This window comes from Vicugna pacos, chromosome 9 (genome assembly GCF_048564905.1).
Source record: "Vicugna pacos chromosome 9, VicPac4, whole genome shotgun sequence".
Taxonomy (NCBI): Eukaryota; Metazoa; Chordata; class Mammalia; order Artiodactyla; family Camelidae; genus Vicugna; species Vicugna pacos.
In genome coordinates, this window is record NC_132995.1 from 30980372 (window position 1) to 30993264 (window position 12893).

At 45.5% G+C, this 12893-nt stretch overlaps 1 non-coding gene across 1 annotated transcript; it reads left to right on the plus strand.

Annotated features, from left to right (window-relative positions):
* Window positions 1-209: 209 nt before the first annotated feature.
* On the plus strand, window positions 210-316 carry LOC116281966 (U6 spliceosomal RNA). The gene has a single exon (XR_004191442.1). It is a non-coding gene; the product is annotated as a U6 spliceosomal RNA (small nuclear RNA).
* The last annotated feature ends 12577 nt before the right edge of the window (window positions 317-12893 follow it).

The window sequence follows — 12893 nt, forward strand, 5'->3', positions numbered from 1 at the left end:
TGGAGCAGTTCTTTCAGAGGGTAAATACCGCACCGAGGACCAGGCAGGGTTGTGGGGAGCAACTCCATACCTGGGATCCAAATGGGCCAATGACAGCTGTGAGTACTGGTATTATGATTGCATTACATCTTTACTGATACCCCGACCTGTTAAGGAAATACACAGTATTGCTTTTGAGGAAATAAAACAAACATGAAACAAAATAGAGTGCTCGCTTCGGCAGCGCGTACACTGAAAGACTGGAACAACACAGAGAAGGTTAGCACGGTCCCTGGGCAGGGATGACACGCAAATTCGTGAAGCGTTCCACAAAAAAAGAAAAAGAAAGAAAATAGAAACAAACAGAAATAAAGAATAATTGTCAAAACAGTTATATTATTTAAATAAACAATTCTTTCTCTTTTTTTATTGAAGTACAGGCAATTACAATGTGTCAATTTCTGGTGTATAGCACACTGTCCCAGCCCCATGTATATGTACATATATTCCTTTTCATATTTTCAATTCTTTATTATTATAAAGAATAACATCCAACACGGAAATAAAGAATAATTGTTAAAATAACTACAACCATACAAAAGTGGCGAGTGTAGTAAATGACGGTTCCTGGACGCTCACGCCGCTGGGCAGGCCTGGGACTCGGGGGAGGGGAGAGGGGCCCATAGCGGCTGGTGCAAATTCTGTGCCCTGGGTGCCTGGCCAGTCCTCCCTCCAATCCCAGTCCTGCTCCTGAAGGAATCACCGTGACAGGAGGGATCTACTAGCTTCCAGGCTTCTCTCGCTGTGCATACCAACATTTCATTCTTATTGGCAATCTGAGTTTCCGTCACGCAGCCTGTTAGAGAGCCCACTTTTCTTCCTACCCAATTGCTTTTGGACATCTTTCCATATGAAAAGGATATACGCTCTGTCCCAGTTATTTTTCTTCCTGAGAAAAAATTGTTTGTCTGGTAATTAGTCATTCAGGAATGATTGGTGACCATGGTTATCATTTGGGTGTGCATCCTGTCTGAATTTTTTAAAAAACGCTTTTATGTAACTAATAACAGCTCACATTTTACTGGATATCTGTTGCGAGTGTGTGCTAAGAACCTTACTCTGTATTGACTCATGTAATCTTTATAACACTCCTGTGAGGCAGCAGGTATCCGTATCACCCCCATCTTACAGATAAGGAAACGGAGGCAGTAGTGATGTTCATAAATTGCCCATTCTTGAGGGTACTAAATGCGTCCAGATCAGAGGTCCGTCTGCTTCCCAGAGCCCATGCCTCTACAGATGTGTTGAAAGAGTGAACACACACCCACACTACACACATATTTTACAAAAACAGCGTCATGCTCTGTATATTGGTTTGCGACTACTTACTTTAACTTAACCTTACATCAGAGGCATTTTCACTGGATGGATGCAAAATGGTCCATTGCAGGGACGTATCATCATGTATTTTAGGTTGTTTCTAGTTTTCCACTTTTGCAGGCAAACATGTTGTCTATTGCCTCGGAGGGCTTGTGAACTTCAGCGTGGGGCTCAAACGGTGTGCTCTTACAGAGAAACAGCCTTCATAGGCAGACCAGCACCTGCCCTAGGAGAGGCAAATGCTACCATGCTCCTTTCAGAGATGAAGACACTAAGACTCAGAGAGTCGATGTGACTGACCCAAGGTTATGAGTGAGTTAGTGACAGGCAAGGCTGGTTGACAGGAGCATATCCAGGAAGCATTCCTGGCTCTCCAGGGTGGCCTGGTAGAGATCCCCAAGTTGGAGCATCCCTTTACTGGACCAGTTAAGAAGGCGAGGCTTAGGATAGGGGCACAAGGATTTAACAAGCACCCCTCCTGGTGTTTCCATATGCATGGCTGTTGAAAACCACTGGACTAGATGGACAATCATATCTGTTTCAGCCAACTCTGCACTCCAGAAGGCTTGCATCCATGAGTTCTGGACAGGAAGCTCTGCACCCCTTCCCCAGCCCACAGGGCAGACAGGAACCAGAGCTTCGAGGCACCCAGAGTGAGAACTGTGTTTGCTCAGTCCTGAGCCTGCATCCTCCACACCCCCAACTCAAGCTGCCTAGTGAACCCATCTTGGCATCTTCCTGCTAGTCCAGTGTCATCTCCAATCTTCTTCCTGATGCCTGGGGTGGGGGGAGGCAGCAGCCTCATTCTAGGCTCCAGTTGTAGGCTCTGCCCTGTTACCCAGCTCTCCCCACCTCAGTCTTTAATTAAAGGCAGAATCTCACTGTCTCTGAGACCCTAGAAATCTGCCAGCCCAACCCGATGTGTTCCAAGGTGGGGAGACTGAGGCACAGAGATGGTGAATGACTTGTTTGAGGTCACAGAGTATAGAAGTGGCCAAAGTGGCCAAAATGGGATGAGAAAAGGCTCAGGGCTCTCTTGTCACACAAAACTGTGTCCCCTTGTTTATGTAATTGGTGGGTATTTAATGATCATCCACTGTATACCAAGCAGGGTGCTGAGCCCCCCGTGTACGAAGCCAGGTGAGCCATGGACTCAGCCTCCAAAGAATGCGAGTCTTACTGAAGAGATGTACACATAAAGAACAAGAATAGAGAGCCCTAACAGGTTGTCACATTAGTCACTAGGGCTCCTATAACAAGATACCATAGACGGGGAGGCTTCAACGACAGAGATTTACTTTCTTACAGTCCCAGAGGCTGGGAAGTCCAAGATCAAGGTGCCGGCCAGTTGAATTTCTGGTGAGAGTGCTCTTCCCGGCTTGCAGATGGCCGCCATCTCGCTGTGTCCTCACATGGCTTTTTCCACTTGTAAGTGGAAAAAGAGAGATCTTTCTCTTCTTGTAAGTCCCACAGTCCTATTAGGTTTGTACCTGACCCTGACCATCTCATTGAACCTCAGTTACCTCCTAAAAGCCTCTCTCTAAGTGAAACCACATTGGGTGTTGGGGTTCAGCATATGAACTGGGGAGAGGGGCACAATTTAGTCCACAGCAGATGTAATAAATAGAGTAACAGTAACAATAGGCTGCAATTATTGAGAATGTCTCGTACCGGGCATCCTGCTAAGCACCCTGCATATGGTATATCATTTAATCACCATAGCAACCAATGAGGTCAAGACTATAATCATCTCCATTTTACAGATGAGTTAACTGAGGCCCCTAGAGAGATTAACTACCTTGGCTCAGGACACACAGAGTGACCCCAGAGTCCACTTCTTAACCAGTAGTGGGGGAGGGTGCGAAAATCTTCCAGGAGGAAGGGATACGTGACGGGAAATTTGAAGGCAAGTGTCAACCCATGCTCCATCCCTCTGAATCAAAAAGACCTGCTCCTTTCTCCAACCCAACTTTTCCTTTCAAAAGTTCCTAACTGCAGCCCGGCTGGGGGAAACGCTGCCTCGGCCACAATGTCCCTGGGCTCCAAACCTATGTTTGCCCGCATTAAGTGCTTTCTCAGTGACCCAACACCGCCTGGCAACTGGCCACCTTCTGCTTTTGACAGCTTGCCATATTTGGTCATTTACTGGGTGCATGTGAAGATCAAATGGGTTAAGATTCTTCTCTTTAAACAGCAGGGAAAAGGACATCAAAAAGGTGTACATTTCATTTCCCCAGTTTTGATTAAGTCAAGCATGAAATGAAATGTAATACCCTCAAGTGGCCGGGGTTTACACCATTGATGGCGTTACTTCTGCTTCAGGAGGTCTAATCAGCCCTGGGCGAGGGGGACAAGCTAACAGAGTTTTAGGGTGGCCAGATGGACAGGGTTTACTGTGGTTGAAAAGGCAGCTTAGTGCTTGCCTCTTCCAGCCAACTGTGTGAAATCCTGGCAGGGCCCCCTCCCCTCCCGCTGGCCCTCCCGCAGCCCCCGCCCGCCTCCGTCTCTCCGCCCACTCTGGATGGAGCCGCCAGCTCTGGAGGCCACACTGTCCAGGGCTGCTCTGCCTGTGACCCCTTCTGCTGAGATGGGCAAGAAGGGGACCACCCCCCCCCCAGGATTATCTGTGGGGCAGGGTGGCCCCAAGAAGGAATTAGCATCCAAGGGTCCTTGGATGGCTCTTGAGAACTCAGTGATAAATGATCCTTGTGCAGGAAGCAGAGGGCACCCCTGTGTGCCAGGTAAGGTGCTAGGCCCTGAAGGGGTGACCCCAGCCACCTGGCTCTATCTGGCTTCACCAAATTCTACAAGGTAGGCTTGGAGCATTAGGTCAAGATGGGAAGGCTGCCCCTGGATCTCACCAGCTGACTCAACTCAAGCTGAGAATGATGGCAAGTCCGTCTCAGGCCAACTTTCTGCAGGTAGAAGCCGTTTCATTCACTGGCCCAAGCCCACCATGTTTCCTATTTTAAAATGAAGTCCTCATACTGGCTTCCAAATATAGAAAGAAAAACCACAAGATCAAACTTACCAAGTGTTTAACGAGGTTTCTCAAGCGGTCGGTTTCTGTCAACACGTCTGAAACTGAACTCTCGTCCGATTGCATCTCAACAATGAAGAATAAAGCAGGACGGAGTGGATCATTCATTCTCCCTAAAGCTGAACAGAAAAAGATTCAAATAGTCTAAAAAATGTTTTCAGAGATTTAAGGAGTGAAAAACATTTGATTTCATATAAGACTATGAAGGGGTAGGAGCTCGCAAATTCAAAGCTTTGGGGCCTGGTGGGATTTGAAAACATCTCTTCTTAGCCACGGGCGGGCCGGCAGGCGTTTCCGAACTGGGCTCCACCGTCGCAGATCTGAGATCAAGTCGGGTCTGTCTGAGGCTGGAGAAGACCCATTCGGCAGAGGTGCTTTCCAGAAGGTTCTCCTCCAGCCTTGGCTGAAAGCCTCAGGCTCTCAACAGCTGGAGGAGAATAGCCCGGCTTTGGGAAGAACTTAATAGAATCCTTAATGCCGCTAACAATCCACCGCTATTGAACTGCATTAAGTAGATATTATGGGAGGACAAAGAACTAAATAGCTCGACATCACCCTCATTGGGCATGCGGCCCCCGGCCGGGACCGTTTTATGGGCAGAAGCATTGTTCCAGCACTCCCCAGGTTAGCTTTAAATTGCAAATGATACCCTGAAAAGGAAAAGAGAGGTGGTTTTTTTCTTTTCTTCTCGCAGGCTCTCTCTCTCTCTTTCCCTCTCTCTCTCTCTCTCTCTCTGTTCTCTCCCTGTTTCTATCTCTCTCTCTCAAAATGGCCCTCACAGAAAGAAAATCATCTTAGGCCGTAAGAAAATGAAAGGCATTGTTACCATGGCTGGACCGTAGCAAATGAAATACATCATGGGCTGGGGAGCTGAAAGCTACACTTGAGCTGTTTTATTTTGGTGCTTTGGAATGTGGTTCACAGGAGAACATAAACAACGCCAAATCTGTACGAATTAATAGGCCGGGCCTGACATATTTTCCTTTGTTTGAGGCCAAGCAGGCTGGGGTTGGGATGTGGGAGGAAAAGGAGAAGGAAAAGGGAGAAGGGGAAATCTTATTTGATTAAAAAAAAAAATCCAATAATCCAGCTGAATAGGAGGAACGTGTGGCAAGCCTTCTGAAGATGGGCCTCCGGAATCAATGGCGAGCCAGCCGGCCGCCACTTGAAGTCCCGTCACTTGCTAGGATCAAAATGCTTTTTTGAAAAAAAAAAAAAAAAAAGAGGTCTCCATAGAATTGTTTGCAAACTGCAAAGTGCTTCGGCGACTGACATGAAAATGTTGGAAGCTGGAAACCTATTCCCAGGCAGAGGCCTTCTCTGTCACCTTGGTGGGTGAATAATTGTGCCTTTTGCATACTCCTTGTCATCAGCAGCAGGAATGAGGGGGCCCCAAGGACCGCCCTGGCAGCGCGGGTGTTGCACCAGCAGAGTAAATTAAAACACGGATTAGAGCACGTATGATTGGGGCTGACAAGCAGGGCGGGCGCAGCCGCAGAACCGGCCGAGCTGCCCATATGGTCCTCGGAAAGCCCGCGCAGCACAGCTTTCTCCCCAGACTGCTCCAGCTGCCCGTCTGAAGGGGGCATTTAGGAGGCCTCAAGCCATTTTCTGGAACGGGGAAAATTAGTCTCCTTTTTTTGTAAGTTCAGAAATACCACCAGCTGCGACCAGGTACTTGGAGCTCTAAGCGATGCTCGCCACCCTCCCCACCCCGTCCTGTACTCCGAGGAAGGGAGGGGCGGCGCCCCAAGGGGTACTCGGATGGGCAGGGCTGCCCCTTTTGGTTACCTTGTTGGAATTCAGAGAAGAAACTTTCCGGGCCATTGGAAGCAGGGTAAAGGCGGCACCCCAGCCAATCTGGTTGCCATGACCACGGGGGAGGAGCCTTGATAACGGGCACTAAGTAATACTGGCGAATATTGTTTTCTGCACATCTCATGTTCTAAAACTTGTATTTTTATTTCCAGGAACTGTGCAGATGGTTTGGGCAGACAGACCCTGTCAGAGACGCCCAGGAGGGACCAAGTAGGGCTGAAATCTAGTCCACGTTCTGTTCACCAGGTGGGGCAGTGTCTCCTGAAGGATACGGCTTCTTTCCTATTTTCCACAAATGCACCATATGGGCCAGCAGTGGGCCCGAATTTATCACGGCTTTGCTACAACTCAATGGATGGATCTGATCATCATCATCCCCATTTTACTGATGAGGAAACTGAGGCTGGGAGAAGTTCAACAATTTCCCTGAGGTCACAGCGCTAAGAAGGGGAGAGCTAAGACTCCGACCTCTGTCTTTTGAGTCCAGAGCCTTCCCCTGTTAATCACTGTGTGGGAAGGACAGGGTGAGATTAGGAGAACTGGAGAGCTACCCTCTTGCTCAGAAGCTTTGTCAGCACAGGGACCTAGAAGCACAGAGGATGGGGTGATGGTTCCTGGAATTGGGGCAGATTGGAGAAACAGGGTGGAGCTGGGGACAGAAAGGGGTTGAAAATGCTACAAGTAGACAAAACAGGGTGAACTCAGCCAGGGCAATGCAGAGGGTCCCCGCCAGCAAAATCTAGACGTATTTCCCATCCGTGTTTGATTTCTGCATAGCCCACACGAGAGTCTTACAGTGCGCACGCGTGCTCACTCTCTCTGTCCAAAACATGGCCCTACCAGTAGGTAGCACACTCACCTGCCCTCCTGCTGAGAAGGAATTGTCATCACTCACACCCTCAGTGACAAAGAATCACCTCCAGGTAGCCTTACTCTTCCTGCTAAACTTACTGTATGAAATAAATTTTACCCTAGAACATCTCGTGTGGAGAAAATGCCACCAACCAGATCTCTTTCTACTCATCAAAGGGTGAGAACTCTTGTCAACCCCGTGAAGAGTCACAAATTATATGTCATGGATTTGATTCTTCCATGACCTTAGACAGATCGCAAGACAGCAAGAAAATTCCTTGTAAGAAGTTTGCCTTAAAGGGGGTGACGATGGTGAGTGTAGCAAACAGAAGATTCATCTTTAAATTACAGGTGACCTTGAAGCACATGGGCTTGAACTTCATGGGTCCACTTATATGTGGATTTTTTGGTCAGCAAATAAATTGGAAACATTGGGGGAAATTGGCAACAATTTGAAAAAACACACAGCCTAGAACTATCAAAAAATTAAAAGTTATATCATCAATGCATAAAATATATATAGGTATTCATGTAACACACAAAATATGCATTAATCTACCGTTTATGTCATTGGTGAGGTTTCTGGTCACCGCTAGGCTAATAGTAGTTAAGTTCTTGATTTTCACCTGCTTCTACAACACTGCCTTTAAAAAGATTCTTCTGTTTGGTACCCTGCAATGGTTTCTCATATCACTCAGATTAAAAGCCAAAATCCTCACCATGACCTCCAAGTCCCCAAACTGGCTGCTCCCTGCCACCCCTGTTCTTTCCTCCCCCATTAGATCACTTGGTGGGCTCCTCAGAGTGCCTTGCACATACCAAGCACCCTGCTGCCACAGGGCCTTTGCACTTGCTGATTCCTCTGCCTAGGCTGCTCTTCCCCCAGATATACACAAGGTTCATGCCTTTCTTTCCTGCCTTCAGGGCTCTTTGCAATTACCACCTCATCAGAGAGGTCTTCCCTGACTTCCCTACATGAAATAGCCATGTCACTCCCGTATTCACGTTGCTTTCTCACCCCTACCCTGCTTTACTTTTCTTCCTAGCACTGTATCACCTAAACATGATCTATTTTATCTACTAGCTGGAGTGAAAGATCTGGAGTGTTGGACCTCCTTCATGGCCTGTACAACCCCAGGTCTGAATCTCAGAATTAGGATTCAAACAATGAGATTCTTAGAAAGGACGAGAAGGGAGATCCTAAGCATTTCTGAAAGTTCCTTCATTCTGTGCTGGGAGACAGAAAAGGAGGCCTTGATAGAACAGTTCCCCAGATAGTCCATATAAATCACTTAGCAGAGCACCTGACACATAACAGGTCATCAGTAAAGGTCAACTGTCCTTGCTGTTTTTATTGTTATTCTGATTCTTGGGTTCCACATACATTAGTTACAAATGTTGGCAAAAACTTAAACTTCAGGTGTCTCGATTAAATACTAAGCATTTACTGAATATAGTCATTTACTTAAAATATCCAAATGCTTAAAACTTATATAGCTTTAAAAACATTGTTCAAACTAAAAAGGGTATGTCAACCAAATGTAATCCCTGATCCTACACCAACCAGGTCTTAGCAGGGAAAACACTCAAAGGACATTATTGGATCAACTGTCAAAACTGAAGCACAAATGATAAACCAGATAAAAGTTATTGTATCAAGGTTAAATTTACTGAAGTTGATAACTATATTGTGGTTATGTAAGGGAATATTCCTGTTTTTAGGAAATTCCCATGGAAGTACCTGGGGGTTGTAACTTAAGGTATATAATGTACTCTCAACTGGTTTAAAGAAGCAACTTTGGAGTTGTGTGTGTGTGTGTGTGTTTGTGTGTGTGTGTGTGACATGCATATGTGATAAAGCACTGGGGTAAAATGCTGACAGTAGGTGAATTTAGACAAAGGCAAAAGTATTGTTTTTAGTTTTGTAACTTTTCTGGGAATTTCAAGTCATTTCCAAATAGATAGTTTCAGAAACAAAACACTCCATAGTTCAGGATTATGATTTGCATGTTAAATCAAAAAGAGAAGCGCTGGGAACACGATCCAATTGGAAGTAAAAATAGCAGATCTACTTATCAACCTTAGAACCAACAAAAAGAAGATAAAGTTCTGGCCTGTAATGCAGAAGGGGGGTGCTTTGTTTGTTTAATGGTGGAGGGGGTGGTTTTTTTCCTTCTTTTGAGTGTGTGTAAGGCCTTCAAGACTCTGAAAAATGAGATTTCGTCTTCAAGTATCAGAAAAGCTTGGAAGATGATTAAAGGCAGCAGGCAAGATAACTTGAGATGCTTCTAGACAAGGCGACTTTGAAGTCGGTTAGCATTTCAGGGCTTCGCATGTTAATTGTATGCAAAGAAATAAAACACTTAAGCAAACTTCAATCTAAGGAGATTTGCATAGAGGATTAGGACCCCTTGGCCCTCCAAAATACTCCTCCATCTGAAAATGGGTGCACTGCGCTCTCAGATCCCCCAAATTTCTTTGTGTTCTCCTTGAAGTTTGACTTAATCCTTCTCTTTTCATTCACACCTTCTCTCTCAAGCTCCCAGGCCGGTGCTTTGAGAGCCGGGAATCATTCTTCTCCCTAGTTGAGGGGGGTTTGCTCTTCATTAATTTCTCTAAGAAGATTACCAAGTGCTTGTTTGTTGTTGTTGAAGCAACTAATTTCCCTAAAGCTCTTTGTTTTTCCAACTGGTTTACACTTTAATGCCCCTGATTGAATTTCAACAACAAGGGAGAAACTGGACCAACCAACTCTCTTTAGGAAGAAAACAAAAAGCCAGAACTTGGTGCAAACTCTTTTTAACTACAGGCCTGCTTTAAAAATATATATTCAGCCACTTGGACAGTTTTCAAAGAGATGTGTCCTAATTAGCATATCATTCAGGCCTTCTTTCCTTCCTAAAGTCAAGGTGACCTTCATCAAAACCGAATTTCTTTAATTATGATCGCTAAGTGATGGGAAGTAACATCCCATCGCATCCTTGTCAGTTGAACAGGATTTTAAAAACTTGGTTTATGTTCTCTCTTTCTCCCTTGGTGTGCTTGTTTCTTTCTTTCTGATATTTCTTGTCTTTAACAGTCTAAGGATGGAGTGGAATTGGCAGATCCTTCCTAAGAACTTCAATATATATACATTTTGAAAGTGACCAAAAATGTCAAGCATCCCCTTGTTTAGAAATCCATTTTTATCAGGATAATTGTGTGGCAGCTCAGTGGTAACCCCCTTCACTCTGCTTCCCAGCCATTTAAACATTTGTGCCAGTTAATTACCATAATTGGTTTGTTTAATTAGCATGAGGAACACTGGCGCTTTCACACAGAGATGCTCCTATTTACTTGGAGATGCCATCACTGTCAGGCACCCCAAGACAGGGGAGTTTTCCCCTGCCTTAAGCACCTTGAAGATTGACCCTTGAACTTTCTAAGCCTAAAAGGCTATTGATATTCCGTACTTTGTCAGAGGGAAGGAGATGGGGGGTGGGGCCTGCAGAGGGCCAGCAGAGATGCCCTGTGGGAGGGTGGAGCCCAGTGTGGGAGCGACCTGCAGATCAGTGGGCTCACCAAACAGCAGCAGAGTTCCTGGGGCCACGTCTGAAGGCTGGGTCTGGGGGACCCCGTGCTGTTCTTTTGAAGGACTGTCAGCCAACATGTGATGAGTTTCTTTCCCCATTAGCACAGTGGATAGAAAACAAATAGCCAAATTATAAACCCCAGGAACAATTATTGAGCTCCTACTATGTGCCGAGGAGTCGACTAGATGGAGCATCACTCATGGGGAGAGATTGTCAATGAGGAATTCGAATCATCCTGGCAGAAGACCCAGCATCAAGTCCCTCCAGGGGGAAGAGACGCAGGAAAAGTCATCCTCAGAGAATCCAATTTAAAATATGCAGTTTGGGGTCCTGTTAGCTTCGAGACTTCTTTGCAGGACTCGGCTGGCCAACAGCCTCTTAGGATTTTAAAACGCAGTGAGTGCATGTTTCTCCATCATGATGGACTGTGGACCAAGTTCTTCTTTCAAATACTGGATTTGCATGGAGGAGAGGATTCTTTTAAACCATTCCAACAAAAGAAATTCCACATTCCAAAGGTGAAATATCACAGATTCCAAATGGATGACGTTTGGCTGACCGTAAAATATTCCAGAGGAGAAAGCAGAGGTGTTTGGAATTCCAAATGCTTGAAATGTAAATCGAGGACCTAGTCCTGTCTGAGGTTTCCACCAGGCAGGACCTGCAGATAGAGATACTTAAAAGGCACCACCAATATGTCACAGTCTAAAGACCTTTAGAAAAATAACCTCAAACAATTTGCAATTAATTTCTAGTAATGGTGGTTAATAAAAAGAATTGAGAACATTTAGTTTAGGAAATTTTTGTTTCTTTGTGTGCAACTGAAATCACGCACTCAGATTTTTTAAAATCTGTAATTAATTAATTAATTGATTAATTATGCTAATTTGGGGGAGGTAATTAGGTTTATTTTCATTTTTTAATGGAGGTACTGGGGATCGAGCTCAGGACCTCGTGCCTGCCAAGCATGCACTCTGCCACTGAGCTAGTCCCTTCCCCCTTCAGAATTTTTTTTTATTGTGCTTAAATGTTTTACTTGTTATTATTAGTTTTAAAAAGCAATCCACCATCCTAATGTTGGTTCTAATGTGACTTGGCTGAAGGTTCACAGCTGAACGATAGCCCATCTTTCTTACACAATCATATAATTTAATGAAAGTGAAGGCACTCCATCTTTCAAAACCTGCACCAGCGCCCAGCAATTGATCTGACATATATCTGGGTGTGCCTGCTTGTCTGAGTGTTTTAATAACCTGATTTTAAAATAGGATTCTTCTTTGGGAATATCTGAGTCTGACCCCCCTCCTTCCTGCAACCTATAGTAATGTTGGGCTAATGAAATTAGGAGGTAGGCTGGCCTCTGCCTGGTTTGACTCACAAGTGGGACGGGGGCGGGAGGGGGGAGGCCTCATTATTTGACAATGACTGTAACTTTAGAAAAAGTCTATGTGAACTGGAGCTGTAATGAATAATTAAAAGAAGTGTGTCTGCCCACTGTAATTAGACCTCTGTGCATTTTAAAATATGTGTGTGGGGGGCTGTGTAAAATGGGGGCCACATTGTGTGTGGGACCCAGAAATCCCTCATAGGAGACCCTCATCCCAGGAATCCTGCTGTTACTGTCACCCTGTGATGAACTGCCGGTTTCTGAAAGGGGGCTGCCAGGGAAGGTAACACCCGCATTTGCACATCTTTCCCAGCCTCCTCTGCCTTGTCAACACCCTCGCTCTCGGCACCTCAGCACCATCCTATCTGGACCAACATCAACATGCTTCTCCGACCATCATTGTTATCAACCCCGAGCAAACTCCTTGTGAAAAGCGACCACTAATAGAGCAGTGTTTGACATCACATCTTGAACCTGAATAAGCAAACAGGCACGTCGAATCTTCGGGGTCAAGCTTTGTAGTCATTTTTACGACCCAGGAAATCATTTTCGGTGACAGTGATGACAAATGCTGAACACAGGCCCTGTATAAATACATCTGTGAACGTGGCATTACAAATACTTGGGGTCATTGTCTGCCAAGGCCCTCCCACCAAGACACCTATGGCTTGGCAGGCACGTACCCTTACTGGAAAAAAGAAGGTTAGAAGGGCTAGCTTGTTGACTGGAAGTTTCTAACCTGATGCTTAAGAGTGTGAGGGTGCCCTGCTTAACAGGGCGGTTAATGATGTGGTGACACCTTTGAGTTTTCCCCATCCTGCTATTAGCAGAGAAGAGTTGGTGACAGAAGTTCTCAAACTTGGCT